The following is a 26,316-nucleotide window of genomic DNA, read 5'->3' on the forward strand; positions in this document are numbered from 1 at the left end:
CAAAAGCACGAATTGATGTGACTTTATGGCAACATAAAATAACTTTGTGTGAATTTGCAGTGCAGAAGGCATTAACAAACTCTCCATATGATTGGAAGAGATAACCAACCGATGGAGGACTAACTCAAGAACAAGGTTATGGCTTCCCTAAAGTCAAAATAAGTCCCATCTTGATGGAGGAAAGACTCATTTTAAGTGATTTGTTCAAGGGCGACACGACTGACTCTTGTTGCCATCAAATGATGAAGAAAATATTCCGTTCTCACTCTTTTTTTGGAATATCTTTTGTTTTCTTTTTCATATTTAATGCTTGGAAAAGAATAAAAGAATGCCTATAGTATATAGGAGAGAATGAGTGTCAAGGGAAACTGCACTAGTTCCTGGGACTGGAACATTCCTATGCTCAATGCAAGGTGGCAAATACTAGTCATCGACACTCAGGGGATGTTCCCTCCATGGAAAAGGGTGTCAAGTCATAAAGGCTAATGAATGCATGGTTTGAACTTGCAGAAAAGTCATGGTCAAAAGTGGCTTATACATGAGTCTAATTGAAGTCAGCTTAAAGCCAAAATGGGTGCAAGTAGTCAATATGCAATGCAATAGTACAACTCAACACATGGGAGCCTCTAGGGTATAAAGCCAGAAAAATAGAGAAGAAGAATAAGAATGAGGTTTCAACACAAAGTCATGGACAAAATAAAGAGGAATTCCAAGCCTATGAACAAAACTTCAGCATGGGTTACAAGTGACAAGAAGGTAATATATAGGGCATCCGTGATAAGGTAGGCTCTTACCACACAAGTTATGACACTTCTAAGTAGTGAGAAGGTTTCATATCACATCTTGGTGGAGTTGATCCTAAGGTCAAAACATAATAGGAAACTAATAATGCAATGTAGGTGGAGAACCTAACTTATATGCCAGTTTCGAGAACCAATACCTCTCAGAGCCTATCAATCATGAAAATACCAAAGGAGAAGTCTTCAAATTTTTGTAGACATAATTAGGAACACTAGGAAGGAAGTTAATACATCCCATATATAAACTTTAGATAAAAGCTTGTGCTACAAAACTTGAAAATGTGTATCTTGTATATACAATATGGTACAGGGAACCACATAACCTTGCGCCTTACGCATAATAGTTCTTTAGGTTAAGCCCCTTGCGGGACTCAGGCCGAGGACTCCTTTGGTAACTAAACTCATGGGTTCAAAAATCTCCTGCTGCGAAGGAAACTCAACATCCAAGAAACCATGAGAACTAGAAGGATAAAAAGAGGGAAGTAAGGGGTCCCATGACCCCACAGGAGAAATCACTTGATCAAGTGTTGGGACCAAGTCCTGAGAAGGAAAATAATTCAAAGGTTCCTTTTTAGAAGCAATTGATCATTAAGGATATAATGCCACATAGTTCACACTTGGTGGGGCAAAGTCTACTTGAACACTTGGAGCATACTGTTGTAGCTATTTCTTACCCCAAAGAAGGCTACAATTTTTTTTATTATAATTGCCAATTTGTCTCCCAGCTAAGCCATAGACATATACAAATTCTTGTGGTGAAATGGTCATTATGCAATATGCTGGTTAACTTTAATAATAATTTTATATTATGTAAATGATTTTAATTTTTGTACAAATATAATGTTATATTTTTATTAAATTAATTATTTACCATATAGAATTATTATTAAAATTTGCTAGTTAATTTTAATAATAATTTTATATTATTTAAATGATTTTAATTTTTGTACAAATATAATGTTATATTTTTATAAAATTAATTATTCACAATATAAAATTATATAACATTATAAAATTAATTATTCACAATATAGAATAATAATTATATAAAAATAATTAGTCACAATATAGAATTAATATTAACCCTTATCTCGAAGTATAAAATTAATTATTTACAATATAGAATTATTATTAATCCTTATCAATTGTCATATATGAATTTGAAGTGTCACATTATTCACAACAAGGATCAAAGCTCATAGAATTAATTATTCACACTATAGAATTATTATTAATCTTTATCTCAAAGTATAAAATTAATTATTTACAATATAGAATTATTACAAGGATCGGAGCTCATAAAATTAATTATTCACAATATAGAATTATTATTAATATTTATCTCGGAGTATAAAATTAATTATTTACAATATAAAATTATTATTATTATTATTAATCCTTATCCATTGTTGAAATGTCACATTATTGAAAATGGTAATCCTTATTCATTGTCATATATGAATTTGAAGTGTCACATTATCGAAAACGTTAATCCTGGTCATATATGAATTTGAAGTGTCACATTATCAGGGATCGAAGCTCAGCAATCAAAGTCCAAAATTCCAACACAACAAACGCAAACATGTTGAGAGGGCACGTGACTACACTACACGTCAGAGAAATATCAAACCAGTGGTTTTTATTAATTCCATTGCATATATTCTATTGTTGCATGTGGCATATATATCCCATGAAATTAAAAATCAACGTTTATATAAGCTAGTTATGTGCCTAAATGTTTCAAACCAGTGCTTCATTAAATATGAAAAGTCACGAGGTGCCAAGCTAAGGTCATGGTGTCAGCAAAGGAAGAGCCTGATTCGACAATTTAACCAGCACTTATATTAACCAATAAAGTCTATTCAGGAAAACTCAGGTGCTGCTGCTTGAGTAGTTGGTGTTGAGGAAATTCTTGGTTGATATAAGTGTTTTTCCTTATTCAAAATGAATGAGTAAAAGACAAATGCGGCAAGCGCCAAGATAAGGCAGAAACTAGAACAAAATTTAACAAACATTTTCATCTCCCAGCGTTCAATGCTGGGAGGAGCCCACAAGGGGGCATATTCATAAGTTTAAATTATGTTCAAGTTTTAACGATAATAATTTCTTGAAGGGAAGATCGATGGATGAGATAAATTGCAGACCCCCTCGTTCAAAAGTTGCTCGATGAAATGGGCGAGTCCGGCAATGGTTGTTTTATAAAACCACCTTTGATCACATGGCAAGCTGAGATAAATTGCGGTACCCCTAGCTGTAAAACAACCTACTGTTTACACCCCCCTCCACATTCTATTTATGGTTTTTCCATGACATGGTTCAAATCTCAACCAGTAGATCGAGAATATCACTGCAGGTGTCGAGGAGGAAAAATACAACTGTCAAAAGAGTTACACCAACTGGTTTGTATATCTAGGCCGAAGAATCTGATGTTGAGATTAAAGATCATATGACAGCTGCGATGAAGTTGTGATAAATAATAAATGACGAACCTCTCACCAATATTCCACTTCCATATTGTCGCTGTCAATTAGGGTAGTAACAGTAAACTAAGTTTTTCAATTTTATTGGAAAGCTGAGTGCCAAATATGTAAAAATCCATCACAGGTTAAATAGCAGTAATTATTGCAGAAAATAGGAATCGAATGGTTTATTTTCAAATCTAGTTCTCTTCAAAGGAAACTTCGTGTGATTATGTTGTATCCAATGGAAAAGTACATGCTTCTAATCTTAACTACACAACATTAGATTCAAGTAAAAATGCTAACAAAGTACCAGGAATCCATTTGAATAGAAATTACAGAAAGCATTCTTGTACTACAAAGCAAGGATAAAAAGCTAGAAAATATCTAACGCACTATCAAATTTCAGTTTTGAGAGTGTTTGCCCTGTTGTAAAAGTGTCATCCATTACCAGAAGTCATCAATTATAGATATTAAGGAATTCGTCAAGAAGGGGCCTACGAGTGACATAGATTATGATCCAAAGTGATAGGAAAAAGAGCAGAAACTTGGACATCACAATGGATTTTTCTTGTATATCAATGAAGTGAGCCATGAAGTGTGAAGCTCAATTAGAGTAATGCAATGGTAATTCATGCACGAGAATTCTAGACAAAAAAACGGAGAGAATCACTTGTAAAGGTTTTTATGCATATGGTAACATAATAGGTGATGCGTATAAGACTGAGACCTGAATCTATAAAGACCGAAGACTTAAATCAACTTAGTATTTTGAGTAGATATTTGACAGAAAAACGATCCAAGGAGCCATTGTTTGTGGAAGCAAATGATACCATGCCGAGTGGTGAAAACTAAAGCATATTTGCAATTCCTAATATGTCAAAGTAATAATTCCCAATTATTCAGTTATCATATTCATTCTAGAACTATATTGCCAATGGAGTATTATATAAGATAATCTAGAAAACAATTTGCAATTGAAATTTCAAGAAAGGAAAAAGAGAGCCTGAGACTATGAATTTTTATAGAGAAAACATAATTTATGATTTAAATTATGTTTCTTCTTCATCAACGAGTTTTCACCATTAATAATTTATTATTGTGGGACAAACTTATAAATTTTAAAGTGATTCAGGTGATTTTATTTAAGGATTTCTACGACAGCGAAGAGCTATTAAGAACAATGTGGGTGGAGTAAAAGAAAAAAATGGGAGAAATCATGGTCTAATCAAGGAATGGATAAAGTATCATCTTTATCTCAGAAGTGACTTTTTCTCAAAAATTTCTCTTCACGCAGTGTCTTTCCTTCTAAAGCTAAAATATATAAGTTTCCATGGTGCTGTTTGACAAAAATCAGTTCCACCTCCACTGCTGCAAGCATTGGATTTGACATATTTTTGACTTTTAACCAAAGAGGAACAAAAGTCATATGTAAAACAATTGACTTTTAAATATTGTTAGGTAATCTAAAAGGTTAATGTTACATCCATAAACCTTGTGAAAAGTGCAGTTACATGGCTTTGTTTTACATCAGATTCAAAACTGATTCTGATTTCTTTAGAGGATGGTTTAATAAGGATGTTCATGAAAGATATTATAATGAACAATATTTTATAAGAAAAACTAGTTACTACCGATATAGCCACATTTGATACCATGAGAATTATTCACCAAATTCATTAACCGTGATGAGGAAGTTGCACAGTAAATTTTTATTTTGCAAAACTTTTGAAAGTTCATTACTAACGGAAAAATCAACACCAAAAGGGAAATCAGTTTCAGATTTAGAAGCAAAAATATCAGTAATAAAAAAGACATCTAGCAGCAGAGGATCAACAAAATAAGGATCAACTTGCATATTTCCAGGAAATAGTTTTACCAGCTCAATATTTCAAGGAGCAGAATTAGCAATTATTGGCCAATTCCCAGATTTCGAGGCAAAAGACTTTATGCCATTTCCAAATTTTATGCAGCATATTGTATTTTTAATTTATTTGATAGGATTTGTTTCCTATAGACTAATGACAGTTTGAGGAAGATGTTTTCCTATATATTATTTCATTTTCATTGTAAAAGGGTTGGCTTTTGATGCCAAAACCCTGCCATTTTTGTAAAAACTTTTATTACATGAATTTTAATTGAAGTATTCTAGCTTCAATGTTGTGACATAAATTGTTTCTCATGTATGTATTTCCCTTTTATTCCATAACATGTTTCTATATGTTCAAGGTAACATAGGAGTTAGGGAAATGCTAGGTTTGAGTATCAACCTCCCTGGAGACCTGCTTCAAAGTTATCATCTACACTAAGATTAACCAATTCAACAATTTATTTAAATTAGCTCCTCTGCATCATTTAATTGTTGCCCTCTGTCATCTCTTGAATGTATATTTGTTTTTCTATAGAATTCTTCTACACACATCTACTATATTTGGTTGATTAAGTATTCATTATGAATACTCAATGTTATGAAACCAACTCACAAAAAGATAGAAAAGATAGATCAACGCCTTAGTATTCAGCCTCTTCGAGGGGGCAACCTCCTTTACATTACACAAATGAATGATTTTTTGATGATTCAAATGACAAAACCTCCTTTCTATATATAGGAGTCTAAGGAGTCACAATATAACCCAGCCGACCTAACAATAATAATATAAAGGCACAAAAATAACAATAGAGGGATTCTATGGGGCACAATAATAACAATATGGGGACAATAGGGGCACAACAATATTATTAAGGGATATAACTACAATAGTGATGGGGTAATCACTAGTATTATAGGGGCCTAACATGCCCCTCTCCTTCAAAAAAGTGTTGTCCTCATTGCTTGGGTAGTTATGGATGCTTCTGTATAAAATTTTCATCCTCCCATGTGGAATCTTTAGCGGATAAGTTCTTCCACTTGATGAGATACTCAGATATTGATCGATTTCATAGCTATCGAGTTCTTGTTTCTGTGACTGCTTCCGGTTCCAATATAATTTTTCCTTCCTCGTCAAGTTCTGGCAATATTGTTTGAACTGGGAGCTTGTTGCCTATAATCTTCTTTAAACATGAAACATGGAAAACTTGGTGCACTCGAGAAGCTGCAGGAAGCTCCAATTTGTATGTCATAGTACCAATCTTTTGCAACATCTTATACGGACCGTAATACTTTGGTGATAATTTATTATCCTTCTTAGCTTGCTTGAGTGACATTTGTTTATATGGTTGTAGCCGTAGGAATACGCAATCACCTACATCAAAACTTCTTTCGCTGCGATGTTGATCTGCCTGGTGTTTCATTCTATTCTGCGCCAACACAAGGTTATTCTTTAACAGTTGGAGGACTTGTTTTTGATGCTCGATGTGATGTTCCACTGCTTGAACCTTAGAATTTTCTCTTAAATATGATGTGATGGATGGTGGTTGATATCCATAAAGTTCCATAAATGGGGTCATTTTTGTTGCTGTATGGAAGGAAGTGTTATACCACCATTCAGCCAGAGGCAACCATTTGACCTATTGTGTTTGTTTATCAGATACAAAGCAGCAAAGATATCCTTCCAAACATTTGTTTACTATCTCAGTTTGCCCATCAGATTGAGGATGATAAGATGAGCTATGAGCTAACTGAGTACCGAGACAAGAAAATAATTCTGTCCAAAAATTTCCAGCGAAAATGGGATCTCTGTCACTTACAATAATCTTTGGGTTTCCATGTAGCTTTTGAATTGTTTCCATAAATGCAGTAGAAACTGTACTGGATTTAAATGGATGTGATAATGCACAAAAGTGTGCATACTTGGTAAGTCTGTCAACTACCACCATGATGACACTCTTTCACTCAAACTTGGGTAAACCTGTGATAAAATCCATTGAAACCTCCTCCCAACGTTGGTTTAGAATGGATAAAGGTTGTAATAGACCAGGGATCTTAATTGTTTCAACTTTATTTTGTTGGCAAACCAAACATTCTGCCACAAACTTTTGAATATCCGATTTAAGGCCATCCCAAAAAAATTCCTTCTTAACCCTGTGGTAAGTTTTTAAAAATCTTAAGTGCCCTCCTAAGGGAGAAGTGTGCAATTCCATAAGAATCTTTTGTTTGAGTTGGGAATTCTTACAGAGGTATAATCGATATTTGTACCATAACGAATCATTTTTCCAGCTAAATGTATCAGATGTATTGGAATCTTGTTGTAACTTTTGAATAAATGCCCACACTTCTTCATCATTCTTCTATTCCTCCCTTGCTTCTTTTATCCAATCTGGTTGGATAATAGAAATGGCGCACAACAATGCTTCCACATCCTCATCCTTTCTTGAGAGTGCATCTGCCACCACATTTTGCTTCGCTTTTTTGTAGATGATTTCAAAGTCGTAACCCAACATCTTTGTGACCCAGTTTTGTTGCTCTTCAGAGGATAATCTTTGTTCTAAAAAGTATTTAAGGCTATCATGATCCGTTTTTACCTTGAAGTGTCTTCCCATTACGTAGGGTTTCCATTTCTTAAGTGCATGTAGTATTGCCAATTATTTCCTTCTCATAAATGGCTTTGTGTAAAAACTTTCCCTTGATTGGACGACTTTCAAAAGCAATGGGTCTTTCATCTTGCATTAAAACAACACCAATTCCATTTCTTGAAGCATCACATTCCACAATAAAGGTTTTTGTGAATTCCGGTGTAGCTAAGACCGGTGCTTGGCACATTGCCTCTTTAAGATGTTCGAAGGCCTTTGTTGCTTCTAGAGTCCATGAAAATGCATCTTTCTTCAATGATGTTTTTAGAGGTGCTGCTATTCTCCCATAATTTTTAACAAACTTGCGATAGTACCCTATCAACCCGAGAAATCCTCGCAGATGCTTTATGGATGTGGGGATTTTCCATTCCTTAATGGCTTTAATTTTGCTAGGGTATACCTTAACTCCTTCATGAGATACAATATGACCCAGATATTCCACCTCTTGTACTACAAAGAAACATTTGGATCTTTTTGCATATAATTGTTTCTCCTCCAATAGTTGTAGCACCCTGTCAACATGTTCAACATGATCCTTCCAAGACTTGTTGTAGATTAGTATATCATCAAAAAATACTAACACAAATTTTCTAAGGAAGGGTTTGAAAATGGAATTCATCAAACCTTGAAATGTAGAAGGTGCATTGGTAAGGCCAAAAGGCATGACCAAAAATTCATAATGACCCTCATGAGTTCTAAATGCTATTTTCAGAATGTCTTCAGTCTTCATTCTGATTTGATGATATCCTGAACGAAGATCCAACTTGGTGAAGTAAATTGATCCATGTAATTCATCCAGTAATTCATCAATGATAGGAATGGGAAATTTATCTTTAATAGTGAGCTTGTTGAACTCCCTATAATCCGGACACATGCGCCATGATCCATCCTTCTTGTGCACTAATACTACTAGAGCAGAGAAAGAACTTTGACTTGGTTGAATTATACCAGCCTCTAGCATTTCTGCAACCATACATTCAATTTCACTCTTTTGGGCATAGGGATATCTATACGGCCTGATGTTTGGAGGAACACTTCCTGGAATCAGATGAATAGCATGATCATGATCAAAAATAGGTGGGAGACCTTTGGGAGTCTCAAATACCTTGGAATGATTGTCCAAGACTTTTTGGAGATATGGAGAAATAGATGATTTCGATGTGGAAACATCTAGCGAACATAATTGTGCAATTACACCTCTTTGTTCCTTTTTTAGAAGCCTTGTCATACCGTTAGAGCTGATTATCTTTCCCAATTTCCCTACAATACCCCTTAATTCAACTTCCTTTCCTTCCGCAAAAAATTTCATGAAAAGTTCTTGAAAATTAAAAGCTATTGTACCCAAGGATTGTAGCCATTGGACTCCTAGTACAACATCAGCACCTCACATTGGAATGGAAAGAATTGGGCTAGTCAATACATATTCTCCCATGGATAGCTTGATATTATGGCACTTTCCAAGCAATTTATTGTTCCTCCATTTGCAATCATCACTTGACACTTTGGTGCTAGATATAGGAAGCAATTCAATTCTTTTGCTACCTTACAATGAATAAAATTGTGGGTACTTCCTAAATCAATCAACACTATTACCTTTTTCTTCTTGCCTTCTATCTTGATGGTTTGAGGAGTGGTAATTCCCACCAATGCATTACAAGATATGGTCGGATTCATTTCTTCTTTATCTAGGCTTTGTTCTTGGAGTATATCCTCTTCTTTTGACCTTTCTTGCTCCTTTTCTTCTTCCTCTTCACAATCTATGTAGAATAATTTCTTCTCAGCACACTTATGACCTTTAGTGTATTTGCTATCACAATTGTAACAAAGCCCTTTTTCTCTTTTTTCTTCCAATTGTTGTGGTGTCAACCTTATAGGTTTTTGAAGACTAGGGGCAACAACACTTCCATCTTTATAGTTGTGAGTGGTATGCTTCCTGGTTGCCATAATTTTTCTTTCCATTTTTCTTTCTAACTTGAATGCCTTCTCTAATGAATCAGGTTCCCAAAAGCGAACATTATGTTGGATATTATCCTTTAAAGTCCCTATGAACACATCAATCCTATGCTCCTCTGGAATATTTTTTACCCTTATGTTCAATTTTTGGAACTCTTTAATGTGCTCCATTATTGAACCCTTTTGTTTCAGACTTATCAATTGGCTAAAAATAGTGTTGCTTTTTGTATCCTCATAATGTGCTGTCAATTCTTCCGTAAAAATTGCCCAAGTGATAATTTGTTTACGAGAGCAAAGCCATTGATACCATACAAACTGATTTGGTTCCAAATATAAAGTTGCAATACGTACCTTTTGTGTGTTTTGCACATTATTGAGATCGAAAAATTGCTCCATCTGTAATATCCATGTTGCGGGATCCTTGCCATCAAACATCCTCATATTGATTTTTGGAATATGGTGGGTCTTCGATCCAACATTAGAGTCTATGAAATCATGATTAACATTTCTTTTGTTCACATCATGAGTTTCCTTTAATACCCTTTCACCATTTGTAAGTATTTCTTGTAGAAAATTTATCAAATCTGTCTTTAAATCTGCCATGTTTGTCTTCAAATCTGTCTTCAAATATGCCATGTCTCTCTTCAAATCTGTCTTCAAATATGCCATGTCTCTCTTCAAATCTGTCTTCAAATTTATCTTCAAATCATCCATCTTAGCTTCCACACCCTTTATCTTAGATTCCATGCCATTTATCTTAGCTTCTGTTAACTTTTGTGAGAGTGACATTTGTTGCACTTGGTCTTGTAATTTTGATATATCATGTAACATTTCTTCCTCTTCTGCATGAGTCATGCTAGAGCTTTCAGGTTGCTTACTAGGTCTTTGCATTTTCTTTCCTCGGGGCATCAATTACCGATAATAATGCTCTACTATGCCCTTTGAATTCCTTCAAAATAATTTTTCAAACCAAGCTTAAGCAAAAATTTAAAAAAATCTACACACCTTTTTTCACTTTGTAGGATCTCGATATTGACTCTGATGTATCTCTGTAGTTTGGGATCATCCAGTTCTGAAATTACGACCTACAGTAGCACTATGTGTCCTCTTTCCAATGCCACCAGTCCGATCCAAATTGGATTCTCCAAGGAAGAGTTATGCCAAATCTCCCACAGTGACCTGATTATAGACTAGTTCAGTAGAGCGAACTTGTACGACATGCCACGTGTCCTTGTTTCGACCTTTGGCTCTGAAAAATATACACAAGAAACTAAAATCCGTCCTATTTCTATACCTTCTTACGAAACTTCAATCCAATGCTCAAAGAGAAAGTTATGACGATTTTCCCCGGGTCACATGTTTGGAATGTAATTCAGGAGTCTGCAAAAAGACCAAATTCCTCAAATCATATCTCCGCAAATATAGCGCAAAAAGCTCTGAAATTTGGACCCAAGGTTGAGTGAGATTTCGTCTCAAATAGGTTTTTTTTTTTTTTTTTTCTTCGCTTCTGAAACATCACAGAAAAAAGTTATAGCGAAAATGCCACGATGACCTATTTGGAGCAGTGAAACCTAGAATCCAAAGCTCTGATACCAAATGTTATGAAACCAGCTCAGTAAAAGATAGAAAAGATAGATCAATGCCTTAGAATTCAACGTCTTCAAGGGGGAAACCTCCTTTACATTACACAAATGAATGATTCTTTGATGATTCAAATGAAAAAACCTCCTTTCTATATATAGGAGTCTAAGGAGTCACAATATAACCCAGCCGACCTAACAATAATAATATAAAGGCACAAAAATAACAATAGAGGGATTCTATGGGGCACAGTAATAACAATATGGGGACAATAGGGGCACAACAATATTAATAAGGGATATAACTACAATAGTAATGGGGTAATCACTAGTATTATAGGGGCCTAACACTTAATCATATGATTTCTCTTCTATTCCTCCACCAAACTCTTTAAGCCATGTTTTTCTGTCGGAACTAGATGTTGGCACTTTGATTAAGTTTCAAAAAGAGAGGGCTTTATTTCCAAACAAAAATTTGGATATTCATCAGAAACCACCTACAACAAATCATAAATATGACCATTGTGTTTCAAAGGCTGTTGTCCAGTGATAGTGAACAACATTGAAAAAATCCTTGTAACACTTGAGGGAACCCCCTTTGGTTCGAGGGTCAGCTTGAACCTAAATTTTCGTCGAGTGGGTTTCTCAACACAGTTTCGCAGCCAAGAATTGCCTTTGAGACACATACACAACACATACGAAGGGGTATTCTGAACTAAGTTGAAATTAGGATGGTGATTATCAGATGCAATCTGATCAATAGTGACAATACTTCCATTATGAGGAAAATACATCACTCGAAAGAGTGAAGACACCACAACATTCATAGCATAGACATAATCACCCCCAAGTAGCATATTAAAGACTAAATGGTGATCAACCACCATCATATCGATTAAGGCCGTATTCCCACCTAAAGTAATAAAAAATTGAGGAAGAACACCCATAGATTCACCAGGTCTTCTATCATAGGCTAACAACTGACTATCAGCTGCCAACAACTTTGGAGAACCCAAAGATTTCCAATCCAAGGAGGATATAATACTTGTAGAGGATCCTTCATCCACCATACATCGATATACATTTGTGGATTTAACTCTAACCCTTATTTGGAAAGGTGTAGCAGAAGGAAGACAAGGCTCAACAAAATTATCCCAATCAAAGGAAACACTCCTAGAACTTAGAGGGGGTAGACTTGAAGAAACGAGCATGCCCCCTAGAATAGAAGACTCTGAACTAGAAATCAATAAGACTATATTATTAGGCACTTCACCCCCCAAAAGAGGAGTGGGATCAACCAAATATTTCACTGGCTCGACCACTTCATCAACCAATGGTTGAGTAGATTGTTGAGAAACCATAAAAGAATTATGAGTAGAAGAACCTTCATAATCGGACCACAATATTTGTACCACTAAAAGATCAGAGGAAAAATGAGTAAGATGTTCTCCCTTACATATATTATAAGGGAACTTAGGTTTAAATCTTCTATGCCTGGGTTTATGGTAAACCTCAATGCCTCCAACATGACTAGCAGTGGCTGGTGGAGGGTCTCCAACATGAATTGCAGAGTTTAGTGACTCTTTCCCATGAGATATAAGACTTGTGCCCCCAACCCAACTCACAGAAGCAGGTGAGTCATCAACAACATGACTCATAGAGGTAGGTGACACATCACTAGTATGACTTGCAATGACTAGACTTATGCCCCCAACATGAATTCCAGTGGCTGAAGGATCATCTCCAACATGAATAACAGAGGTTGGTGATGATTCATGGAGAGAACTCTTCTTCTTCTTATTCCTCCTCTTTCTCTTCGTTTTATATTTATTATTACAAGAGGGAGGAGAAAGAGGAAGCCTAGATTTATCTGGTGAAGAAGATGAACAATTGACACCCATTTGATGCCCTTGAAATAAAGCGCTCATAGCTTCAAGAAAATTTGGAATATTCAGAGTTGGCCACAACCAAATTGGTATTCCAACATTCAATCCAGGAATATTCAAAATGGTCATCAAGGGGACACCAAAGTTTCCAAAGAAAGAAAAAGCATAAGGTTCCTGTTTTGGAGGGGTCCCTTGGTTGGAATCCACAAGAATATTGGTAATACCCAACTTATATGTAGATCCTTCCCTTACAAGAATGTTCAAATGAATTTTCAAGGAAGAGAGATGCACAATCAAACTGTTGCCCTTAAGGAGGCAACTCCAAAATTTCAAGAGAAAGATCAAAATATTTTCAAGACTAGTGGAGTGGTTGGTCAGTTACTCAGAATGAAAGGTCCAAAAGTGACAAGACAAAATCCACCTAAAGCCAACTAAATACAAAGAGAAAATATCACTCCACTATAAAATCCTAAAGATATAGAACTTTCGAGTATTTCTACTTAGGGTGGTTAGGATCAGACACCAAAATACAAGAAAATGAAGAAAAGGAACTTCCGAAGGTAGTTTTGGATGATGAGGGCCCAAGCCTACCAATGAAGGTATCAAAATCAGTTTAACTAACCTCCAAACAATACCCTTTGCTGGTGCAGGTACCCAAGCTTCACAAGGGCACCCTCCAGAAGTACTATGAAAGTGATGCAACGTCTACCTCAGGTACCACAAGCATTCCCCCCCGCAATCACATGTGTGGTCCCTAGGAAAGGAAACTAAGTTCACTAGATCAGGATCAGAAGCCAAGAAAAACATTCATGGGCGTGTGATCCAATAAGTAGGGGAGGGGGTATCTCTGTTCCCTTATCTTCACATGTCCTCGTGCTTGACTCTTGTGTTAAAGGAGATTTATCAGAAAATGTAACGACACTAGATTTCCACTCATTAATAAACTTATGTACTTTTAGTTTAACTGGCCTTGGATAGTTTACTCTCCACACACCTATTCCAAGGCTCTAAATTCCCTAGACTAGTTGATGTTCCTATGACAAAAAGAAAAAGTCTAGTTCATTTTAAATTAAGCACTCATTTTAGTTGCCTGTTATTTAAGACAAGGGAAGCAGAAGTGCAACTGATGGTGTTATGATGCTGAAAAAATCAATAGAAAACCTAAGTTACATGAAAATGCAACTGTTTTTTTCGATGAAAAGTGATTTCTACAAAGGTTCCACGAGAAACTTAATAAATATTTTCTTTTTTCTTTTTTCAATTTAACACTCGCACATTCAAAACCCAACAAAAAAACTAAATGATGTCTTAAAATGAATCTAACCTAATGCACACTAGCATGTAAATGAAAGATTCAAAGACTTAATGGCAAACAAATGTGATCACTAAGGTAAAGGCCAATTCAACAAGCAAAGAGAAGCAAATCCCCAAAGACAAATCACTCCTCAAAGAAAAAATACTTTTAACCTTATAATAAGAATTTCACACATTTGCCAAAAACCAAAAAGATGACAAAGCCAAAAAAGAAACAAAAGAAACACAAAGCACATGATTTTATTTTCCTTTTAAAGATTTAAAGAACAAAAAAAGTTCAAAAAGGGAAAACAAGCAACAATTTCAAGACCAAAAACATGAAAAAGACTCAAATCCCACTGGTGACCAACAATAAAAAAGATAAAAGACTTGAGCAAGATAAGAGACTCTATTACTTCAAATGATTTGCCTAGAAAAATACAAAAGACTGTGAAAATTAGAAAGATTCAAGAGAACTGAAACCTCTCATTCATCCACGAATCACAAGCCCTTTTCAAAAACGAGCAAGAGAAAGCAAAAATAAGGCAACTTCTAGGTTGAAAAAAGTAAAATCAAAGACTGAGTTATCAAGAAAGAACAAGAGATGTTCTAGAAGCACAAAACAACTATACTCTTCACAAAGAAGATCTGGAACCCAACTTTAAACACAAAAATTCTCAAAGACTAAAAACCCTAGGTTGACATAGGCATTTATCAAGAAAGATGAAAGACACCAAAAACATCAAATATCAAGGTGGTTCCAGGTTTCATAATCATCATAAATCATAAAGAAACTTGGTCAGGACGTTAGAAAATGACATAAATGAAAAATATTCTTTTTTCAAATATGTACACGATTATTTAAAGATAGTCCTGTGTGTCTATATGACTATGTTTGTAGAAACACGCGTATGCACATGCTTATTTGGAATAAAGTACATAGATACATGATTGTTTATAAGAAAAAAAGAGTATAAATGGAAAACTAAGGAAAAAATAGAAAGAAATCCTATATCTAAAAGATCAAGATGAATGACCAAATTACTTCAGACTCAAGAAGGCTAGAAAAAACCAAGAAACAACAAACTAAACCCATATCAAAGCAAAAAAACCCTTCTAGGAAATACTAATGGTATTCTCTAGTGGCGTCACCAATTTTGTTGGTGGGAAAAGTGCCCTAAAGCAGGGGTTGAAAGCATAAAAAGAGAAGGATAAGATAATCAACAAAGAGCACTCAAAAAAGCATGCCAAACATACAAATTATCAAACTAGGATTTGGAGACATACCCAAAGGTACTACGTTTGAAGATGTTCCCGTAGGGTCCAAACCCTATTCTTCCTCCAAGATATGCAGACCTGCAAATCGATCACAAAGGTATATACATAATATATAATTCAATGTGCATACATAGTAATATGTTAGATCATCATATATAAACATATAAACTATCATTCATAAGATGGCAACATATTTCGGGAACAAGATATGAGCTTCTTTATGATTAACAACAATAAGTACAAGAAATATACAAACTGATCTAGGGCAAAGGCACCGACGAAGCCTTCCTTTGGATCCATCCAACCTGAGCCATAAAGACAACCTCTCTAATAGGTTTAAGTACATGCTATATAAGGATGTTGAGCATCTATGCAAAGGAAACCAAGGTTTCCTAGAGATTAGAAGTGCAGGAGGCATAGGAAAAATATACTTGATCTAGGAGAAATCAAGTATAATGTCATTACCCTTCTTCTTGTATCAATTATGCCTACCCAAAGGGTGTATATACATCACCTCAAATTGTTTATTTCATTAGGCCATAGGCTCCAGTAGGTGGGCTCTCGGTAAAAACTCATAAACCCTGCCTGCAAAATCACATTTTATTTTAGTTTTTCCATATTTTAAAAAGTACATGAGGGTATAGTGTTACAGGACCCACGTATATGCACGATTTAGTATGGGCAGAGTCACGTATGGAATTTGAGATACTATTTTTTAGTATAAATTCAAGTTTGCATAGGGAAAGGGACTTCCAAAGGCCATAAAAGAACATCAGGTCTACAAGAGTGTCAAATGATGCTATAACAGTTGTCATCAGTCATTTTTGTTTCTATACATATCATGAAACATGAAAATCCTTATGGAACAAACACCTATCTTGCTAACATAGTCCCCAAAACATTTCATTTATTTATCATCTTCCACAACTAGTAGCATCAACAAATTGCATGGCAATGTAAACCAAAAATTTTCTTACTATAGCAATCATATATGTCAAAACCACAAACTCGTATGTCATATTTTATCAAAAAAACTATTTCCTTTCAAAAAATATGTTATATAAATCAAACTAATTAATTAAAATAGTTGAACAACCCTTAAAATAGTTCAACAAATCCAATACATACTTAGATTGAGAGAAGAAAACTCCATCATAAAAATGTAAAACTTGAAAAATAAGAAGGTAATGGAAAGTACCAAGAGCTATCATTTCAAATGTGTTGGATTTTTTTTTCAATCCAAGAGTTAGTTCCACATTATTGTCGATTATGAATAAATAATCAACATATGAAACAACAACTAATGTATTACCATTACCACGTAATACATAAATACCATGATCAAATTCACAGTCTTAATCCAATACTGAGAAGTAATCAATATTTGCATATTATACTCTATGATTCTACTTCAAACCATAAAGATAATTTTGTGTTTGAAAAAAATTATTGGAATCCATCACAAATCCAAGAGGTTGGTCTATATAAATTTATTTGGATAAATCACCATAAAGAAAATCTCTTTTAACATCCATTTGGTGGATCTTCTATCTAAATAGAGAAACAAGGGAAGGAATCAATTGAATATATTTCATTTTTGATAAAGAAGAAAAGATTTTAGTGTATTTGATTTGATCCATTCTTGTTGAGAAAATCCTTTCATTACCAAACAATTTTTATGATGTCGATGGTGTTGAAGAATCTAGGGAAAATTAAGTTAATAAGATTCTTCTCACCATGATAACTATTTGCGAGGTATTTTTAACTTTTTCTTATTAGCACAATATTCGCTTGTTATTATTAGAGTGTGTCTTCTCAGTTCATAAAATAATTACCAAAAAAAAAGAGACAAGAACACAAGATGTTGGATTTCTTCCAGGGCGAAAACCTCTCACTCTTTAAGAGGAAAACCCACACAAAATTCTTCTTATAGAGATTCTAATTGACAAATACTGAGACCATGACCCTTGACCTATTAGGCCACTCTAAGACCAAGACACCAATCTTATTATTTGTCACTGTTGAGATCATCATCACTACTACTGAAGTCATTTCTACTGCAACACTAAGGTCATCACTATTACAACTACACCATTATTGCACCTTCACCGAGATCATTGCTCCACCTTTACTGAGATCATTGCTGCTCCTTCACGAGACCTTCACCATAACACCAAGATATCTCTCTCTCTCTCTCTCGATATATATATATATATATATATATATATATATATATATATATATATATATATATATATATGAGATATGCACTGAGATCTTCATCAAGATCATGACTGAGATCATGATTACCACTATTATGAGATTATGATTGCATTTAGAATGCATGTCGAGACATAGTATGTCACTGTTGGATCACTGAGATCCTTCTCATCACAAATATGCTGAGAATGTGACTATGGCTGGAGAGTATGCCGAGAGTGTATTACCGAGAGATCACCTAGATCTTCTTCATCATAAGTATGCTGAGACTATGAATTCGACTAGTATGTCGAGACAATGATCACGAAGACTGTGAGGAGGCCAAAAACTACATCTATGTGGTATCCATATGAAAAACACATAGATGTTGGTCTATCCAAAATATTGAACCACTGTACTCATCCAAAATTTTAGAGGATCTGAGTTTTGAGCCTGTATTTTTGTGCAGACCCTAGTTGGGTATTTATAGTAGTTGTTCCTCCATAAATTAGTTGAATTGAACCAATGAAGAGATGTGTCTTTTAAATTTAAGCTGACATGACTTCTTTTTACATTTTTTCGAGGCCGACTTCTTCAAGAGGGATTGCGCTTGTCTTTTGAGGGTTGTTACGCATTTATCTAGACTTGTATACATTGAACATAGGCTCAAGAAGAGCTTCTTCATATGACATTGACTCTTTGACTCAATAATAAATCCTAAGGCTCTTAATGGGAGACACTAAAAAATAAACCTCTTTCTCATGAAACCCATGTACAAAGGAATACAAAAATAATTTCATTTCTTTTTATTTCATCATTTACAAAGATCATGTCCTTATGAAGACCGAACCTAGTTACACTTTCTTCAATACCCCCTCTTAACTAGGGAGGTATTCATAATGGTACTTAGTCATTCTAAATCTAAATAATTTCTCATAATAAGAATAAGATTGGTAACCCATCTGTATAGCACCATAGTAACCAAAATTGTCTCCACGACAAGGTCTTGATTGACAACTCTATCTCTCAATAGATCAGAGCACAATGTTGGCGAGACCAATGACTATAGACACCTTCATCATTGTCTCTCAACGTACATACCCACCCGAGTGTTCACTGAGTATGACCTTCTAGGACTATTCTTATCTTGGGTTCCCAACCCTCAAAGAATATCGGTCCTCATGACTAATCTTATATTGGATTCCCTACACATCCTCAAAGAGAATCAGATGCTAGATGATTACCCAATCCTCCATTCTTTCTTCCCAAGTGAAGACAGGAATGTTGGGTCTATATCTCCCTCTCAACTAGGGAAGATATGCCTATTCATGTAAAGGAATGTACCCAAGCTCCTTCTGACCAGGAACATGCCCAAGGTCCCTCTTAATGAGGGACCTGACAAAGCTCCCTCTTAACTAGGGACACTTCCTTTCATTAACAACTTCTTCTTTGTGGACCCTTTAGCTATTTAATCAATTTATTTTCTTGATGTCATGAAATTCAATTGAGCTTCTTCCCTGTAGGGCGTTAGCCATCTATGAGTTTCCTCCTTGGCTTGTCATGCCATCCCTTTCTTCATGGAAAGTGGCCTTCTTGGTAAATATCAGGAACCTTCTTCATATGGCTACTTCTTTCTCATCATGCTTCTTTCAAGAATTTCCATTCACCACATATATGCTAGTTGTAATTGAGCTTACAACTCTTGTTCCAGTAGCCCTACATGTGTTAGGCCTCCCTTTTGTCTTTCTTTATATCAACTTTTACTTGAAATTCCTCATGCTTTTTTTAGTTTGAATGGTTATTGTCGAAAGTATTTACTATTTCCCTTGTTTTAACGGAATTTAAACATCATCAATAATAGTTTTTGTGTTTGGAGGTTTAAAACTGCATTGATCATGTTTCTATACATATGTTAACATGCCTTGGTCCTACATTCACCTTCTTGTACCATGCAACATGTTCCTATATTGGGATTCCTGCACCATTTTACGATGGCTTCTTGCACTCTGAAGAATTCTTGCACCACACACTGCACATCAAGTATGATCTGAGCATACTCCACCTGAGAGATTGGAGTCTGCACAAATATGCATATCAAGCAAAAAAAGATATTTTTTTATTTATTATAGAAACTGGATATTGGAATATGGTTGTGAAAAGCTACTTATGCAGGCTTGGTTGGAAGAGATAGAAGTTTCAAAATTTGATGGACATGAGGGCCAGCCTTGGCGAGTATGCTACAAAACTGCTGGATCAACATATCAACTACTGGGTAATGTTGTCAGTGAACCAAACACGTTGCTTGTGATTTATGACCGTGGACTCATTGGAGTACTTCATGATTGGTGTAAGAAATTTGATACATATCCACACACCTAGGATCTTCTTCATGCTTCTGGTCTATTCTCCATTGAGCATAAAATTGTAGCTTAATTAATCTCACATAATCTTTCTCAAAAGTATTTTCAGCAAGATATTACAATGCAACAAGCTATAGTTCCACTTGTACAGCTTGCAGGAGTTGTAATTCCAAACTTATAGTAGAAAGCAATAAAATCATGTGAAGGTGCTTATATCAGTCGAACAAATGCAGTTGTAGACGCTAGTGGCATTATTGAACTCGCTAAAGGAATTTTACAAGTTGATCCACAACCACCACATACTTTATGGAAATCAGCTTCCTTAGTGTTTTCAAATGTTTTGCGCTTCAGTTCTCAATACTATTTAAAAGTGCCTCTTGTAGTTCTTGTGAAGCTGTTACGATCAGGGAGTGAGCAGATAGTTGTAATATCTCCTAGTGCATTGATTGTTTTAGAGGAAGAAGATTCTTTCACTATGCATCAAGTTCTTACACCATAATTACGTTCCTGCACTGGAGTCAAGGAGTGCACAAACTACTCAAATTTGGAGGACATTACTTGGTTGACAGTTTGAATCAAAGAGAAGCAATTGATTGGTCAATATTTCACTTGGTCCACCAACAACCTCATACCAAGAAAAGAGGAACGATTTGCCAAAACGGTCCCTTATGTACTAGATTCAACTCCTTTATTCAAAATTCAGTTGCAAATCCAAATTATCCATGGAAAACTGTTATGATTTGTAATTTGTCCCTTTTGTATTTTGACTGGCTTGTTAATAGCCCAATTTGTAATTCCAATATTTATATAAACTCAGAGATCGCCTGGAGAAAAGGGGACATGCATGAAAGGAATGCATAGAAGGAAGAGGGGAGGAGATGGTCTCAATGTAGCATTACACATGCATCGTTAGTCTGTGGGTAGCTCCCTCCCTTTACTAGAGTCTAATCTTTTGTTGCATGATGTAAAGACTACGATTTCAAATATTAATCAAGACATTAAGCTATGTTCTATTCAATCATTTTATGTGTTTTATGATTTTAATCTCTATGTGAACCAGGTCGTTGATAGAGGGTGCGAGTTGGCTAGGTTGGCTGCCAGACCAGCTCGACACCACTCTTAATATTTCAAGATTAGGTTGGATTCTATTTAAATTGTCATTTTCTATGTGGGAAATGTGTGGAAGATCAATTTATAATATTTAATTCTTTTAAGTCTATTTTCTTATTTAAGATTGATGTCATTTGATTTGCTGCGTGAATACGATGTCGGAAGAATTGTTCTTTCAATTTAGAAATGTTTCTTGATATTGAATACTAGATCAGATTGCGTGTCATGATATGTCCCTCCAGTGGTTCTATATTCACAAGGTTGCTTATGCGATTGATACCCTGCCTTTATAAGTTTCTAACGCGCAATTTGAATTCTTTAGATTGGTCCAGATCCAACAAGTTCATGTTCCAGAATATGAGATCGATTTCCCTCTTTCTCAGTAATTATGGTTTTCGAGGTATCGAAGTATTTATTAAATCTTAAATGATTATGCTTACAGAGGTCACATATCACTCAAAAGCAGAGACCACATATATAGTTCGGTCATTCGACATTGTGATTCCTGTATATTGTAGAGTTGACATTGATGAAAGGAAACTACATTATGTTTGAAATCGAAAATGTTTCTTCCCCATTGTAGTTTCCATTAGACTTCTGGTCAACTTCCCAACATCTATTTTTAGTGATAAATAAGGGGAGAGAATTTATATTAAATCAATTTCTTTCATAGATTTGTTTACACAATAAATTTACTTGCCAAGGTTTGTTGATGCTTTCAGGTTATAATTTCTTGGAAAGGATTTTTGTTACACATAGATAGATGCGGTAAATTAGTACAAACTCGCTATGAGGTTTGCTTTGAATTGATCCTGAATTTATTCTAACATTTACAGTATTTTCAATGTTGTTCAGGCATTGCTTGGTTTCTAGTTAGGATTTACCTTCTGTTTTCCCATAATTAGGGTTGCCTTTTATTTTTCGCATGATTTCAATTGTCAGGATTGGTGTTTTCTCAAATTTCCTTTGAAGTGCAGGATTCCATTTAATTTGTTGAGATTATTGCACAAGTTAGGTTAGAATTTTCTTTGTAGGTTGCCAAGGGCTCTCTCTAGCATTTCCAGTTTTGTGCCTTGAAGTTCACGAACTCTTGGATTGAAAATTAAATGTTGGTCCATTAATATGCCCTATATTACACCCAAGATTTTGGCGCATTGCCTGGGAGGTTTTTAGGGGATTGACCTTGGTGACCTGTTGCATTTGGATTTTTCCTTCACCTAGTTTCTCTTGCAATTTTATGTTCTTTGAATTTATTTCTTTCCTGAATACCTTTGTTGCTTTAAGGTTTTTCACTTTTCTCTGGTTTTGTAAGAACCCCCACTAGATATATATACACTATTCATGTGCTAACAAATGTACCAATTGGCTTTTTGAAAACAAGAAAATGGTATTTTGAGGAATCATTCACTCAAGAGTTTTGATGCTACTATAGAGACATACAACTCATCCAATGAAGAATCAAAAAGTGTATAATTTAATATTTTGCTTAAACATAAAAATAATATTATTAAATATTTGATTTCAAATTTGGATGATTTGCAGGAGGAACAGAAGATGGATGATGAACCACTTCTTATATTTTGCGCCAACTGTAGAAAGAAACACTTCCTTCGAAAGTGTCCACTTAGTAGCCTGAAAGTTTGCAAAATTTTTGAAGAGTATTATTCAACAAAACATTACCCATCACTACCAAGATTACTAAAGGTGCTTAGGAAATCAAGTAAGGAATCGAATAAACTACCAGGTATAACTCAAAACCTATCACCATTTGATAATTGGAATAATGTTTATTATCCTGAGCAAGTTCCTCAACATGTCTATAATCATGTAGTTTCATGAAAAAAATTAGTCCTCCTCCAAATCAATACCTTACTTCGTGGCCACAGTGGCCCTATCCTTGGCCCTCATCCTCGAGCCAGATATCCCCATGGCCTCAATAATGGTTTGGATCCTTCTCTCTAGGGAAATCTCCCATGCAAATTCAATTACATGAGCATCAAAAACAACCACAATTTCTTTCCAATGCATCACCAAGTCATCCTCCTCCATGGTCCCAGCTGCATGTGAAACCTTACCCTAATCCTAGCCCAAACCCTAATCCATACCTTAGACCTAGCCCTAATCCATACTCTAGACCTAATCCTAGCCCATACCCTAATCCATACCCTAGACCTAGCCCTAATCCATACTCTAGACCTAACCCTAACCATACCCTAATCCAAAACCTAGACCTAACCCTAGTCCAAAGCCTAATCCTAATCCAAATCTAAATCTTAGTCCAAGCCTTAACCAAAACCCTAGCCCAAACCATATCCTAAACCCTAATCTAAACCATCATGTTGCACAATAATTTGAAACACCTATTCTTCCCGTTGATTCCCATATTGAACAAAATGTTACACCTTCCATGTTGGGAAAGGGAATGAATTTGGACCACTAGAGTAGCAATATTTCATTGGAACTTGTTCTAAAAATGTTGTTGAAGCTCAAACCCCTAGAATTTATCTTAACCATTCTTTTCAATCTGAAAAGAAAATATTTGAGCCCGTGTTAGGTAGCAGAGGGTCCGCGTAATGGTTTTGGGGCTTAAAGCCCGTAATTTTGGGTAAAAGTAGGGTAAAGGCTCCGCGAAATGCGTGGAGCGTGAATTGTAATGAGTCAAGTCAAATGGTTGTCTGCCCAAAGATAATATAAAATAATTCGGCCTGCCCATGGTCCACAGACCATGGAAATGTATAAATAGAGCAAGGCTTTAGAGTTAGGAGTCAATTTTTTTGGTGTGTACTTTTGGATCTGGAATGTAGTGGGTTTGTGAAGAAATAAGTCTTGAAGTGTATGTAAGTCCGATTCGAGGGTGTTGGTGGGTAGATAGAGGCTCTGTAACTATGTGCGTAGAGGCCTGGTAGAGTCCGCAGTTGTGTGCGTGGACCCCTGCAGTTGAGTGCGCAGGGCAGATTTGGTTGTAATAGCGAAAGAATTGAATAAAGATAAGTTGGTTTGAAATACTGTGTTAAATCTGAATTATTGCGGATCTAGTTAATTTATGGTTGATATATCTGTTTGATCTGTGTGCTTATGTTTATATATTGAAGTTTATGCAAATCTATGACTTTTCTGGGTGCGCGAATTGGTTATCTCTATTAAATGTTTTCTTAAAGACCGTAAGAAGTAGATTTGATCTGTACCAAACTCAGTAATAACAAATACTAAGGATTTGCCTTGTTCTGGATCTGCATGGAAGCAAAGTCGCGCGAGGCCACAGGATGGCGCGCGAACCTTCCAGACCACATCAAGACATCCCAAGGGTGCGGAAACCTGGTTCCAGCACCCTCCCCTGCTACCTCGGGTGAGACCTCAGTTCATGCTTCGCGGACTATTGCCGAAAGGGTCGGTAGCTGCGAGATTTGTTTTGCCAAATAACTCTTCCGAACCTAGGTCAGGCCCATATAAGCCAACAAATGGTTCCATTGTTGGGACCGGGATCTGCCTAAGGGATGTCTGATGTCGGAACACTAGAACCCTATGAAGAAAGAGCTTGAAGATTTACTAGATCAGAAGCTTCACGAGTTCGTGGTTCAAGAAAATAGGAATCCGCGGATATCAGAAGAATAGTGGTTGGATCGTTACATATACACAGACATCCATGAGATCTTCTTCGCGTCATTATTGATAGAATTGTACGAGTGGATCGCGAGGTTAGCTGACAATGTGGGGAGGTGCAGACTAGATCAACCTATTGTGTGGACTCCAGAACTGGTGCGCAGGTTAGATGCATCTGAAGATAAAATCGTATGCGCAGTTGATCACTTGTTGGATCAGGTAATAGGAGGGTTTATCACTGAGTTTGTGATAGACACAACTGTGAGTTATAGTGAAGCAGAAAGGCACTTTCTCCAAGGACCGCGGGGTAAGTGTATCAAATCGTTGAATACTTGGATTAAGATGTTGTTGTGTGAAAAACAAATTATGTGCATTTATTGATGTCTGGCGTAATGTGGAGCGGAAGAGGTTACCGAGGAACTGAAGGGTTAGAGAACAACCCTCTGATTTCCATCTCGCGAGAAAGCGAGGAAGAACTCGCAAGGTTCTCTCCAAGAAGCACAGTCCGGTTGATTGGGCAACGTATTCCGCTGATACCACCATCAATCACGCCATCACCTACTTCACCTAGATCAAGTCCATCTTCATCGACTGCACCCCCACCTCTGCCACCACCGAGGGTTGGGATGGTGAGCACAGTCAAGTTGTCGGTATTTAAGGGTGTAGGAAATGAGGAACCAGGTCAGTTTTGGTTTGTGGTAAGGGTTGTATGGGAAGCCCAAGGCATAATGGATGATAACATCAAAAAGGCTACTCTAGTTAGCGCGCTGCAGGACCAAGCATTGACGTGGTATATAAAGTACTCAAGCGATCATCCGAATTCAGGAATAGCTGTGATCCAGGATGCGTTGACTAAGGAGTTTAGTCGGCCGAAATCAGAGACGTAGCCGGTCATTTGATTCAAGGAGATCACGATGTTACCTGGTGAAACCCCCTGAGATTTGGATCAGAGATTAAAAAGCACAATCCATGAGGCTAACATGACGTTGACAGATGCGCAGCATTGTGCATGGTTTGTGGCATCTTTGACACCACATCTGAGGACAACTCTATCACAGCAAAATATCTCAACCCAAGTTGAAGCGCTAGAGACAACAATGAGATTGCACGAAACTCCAATACAGGATCCAGGGTTGGGAGTTCAGTAAATCCATGTGCAACTACAAAACCTATTCTTAGAAATGTAAAGCTTGAAGCAAGATAGGGCGCCCCGACCAGAGGTGTGTAAAGAAGGAGGGTGCATTAAGTGCAAGAGCCAAGGACACAACAAGGACCACTGGCTCGTCTTC

The sequence above is a fragment of the Pinus tabuliformis genome, chromosome Q, assembly GCF_031772625.1.
Source record: "Pinus tabuliformis cultivar Carrire ecotype Pingquan chromosome Q, CPIR1, whole genome shotgun sequence".
NCBI classification, from domain to species: domain Eukaryota; kingdom Viridiplantae; phylum Streptophyta; class Pinopsida; order Pinales; family Pinaceae; genus Pinus; species Pinus tabuliformis.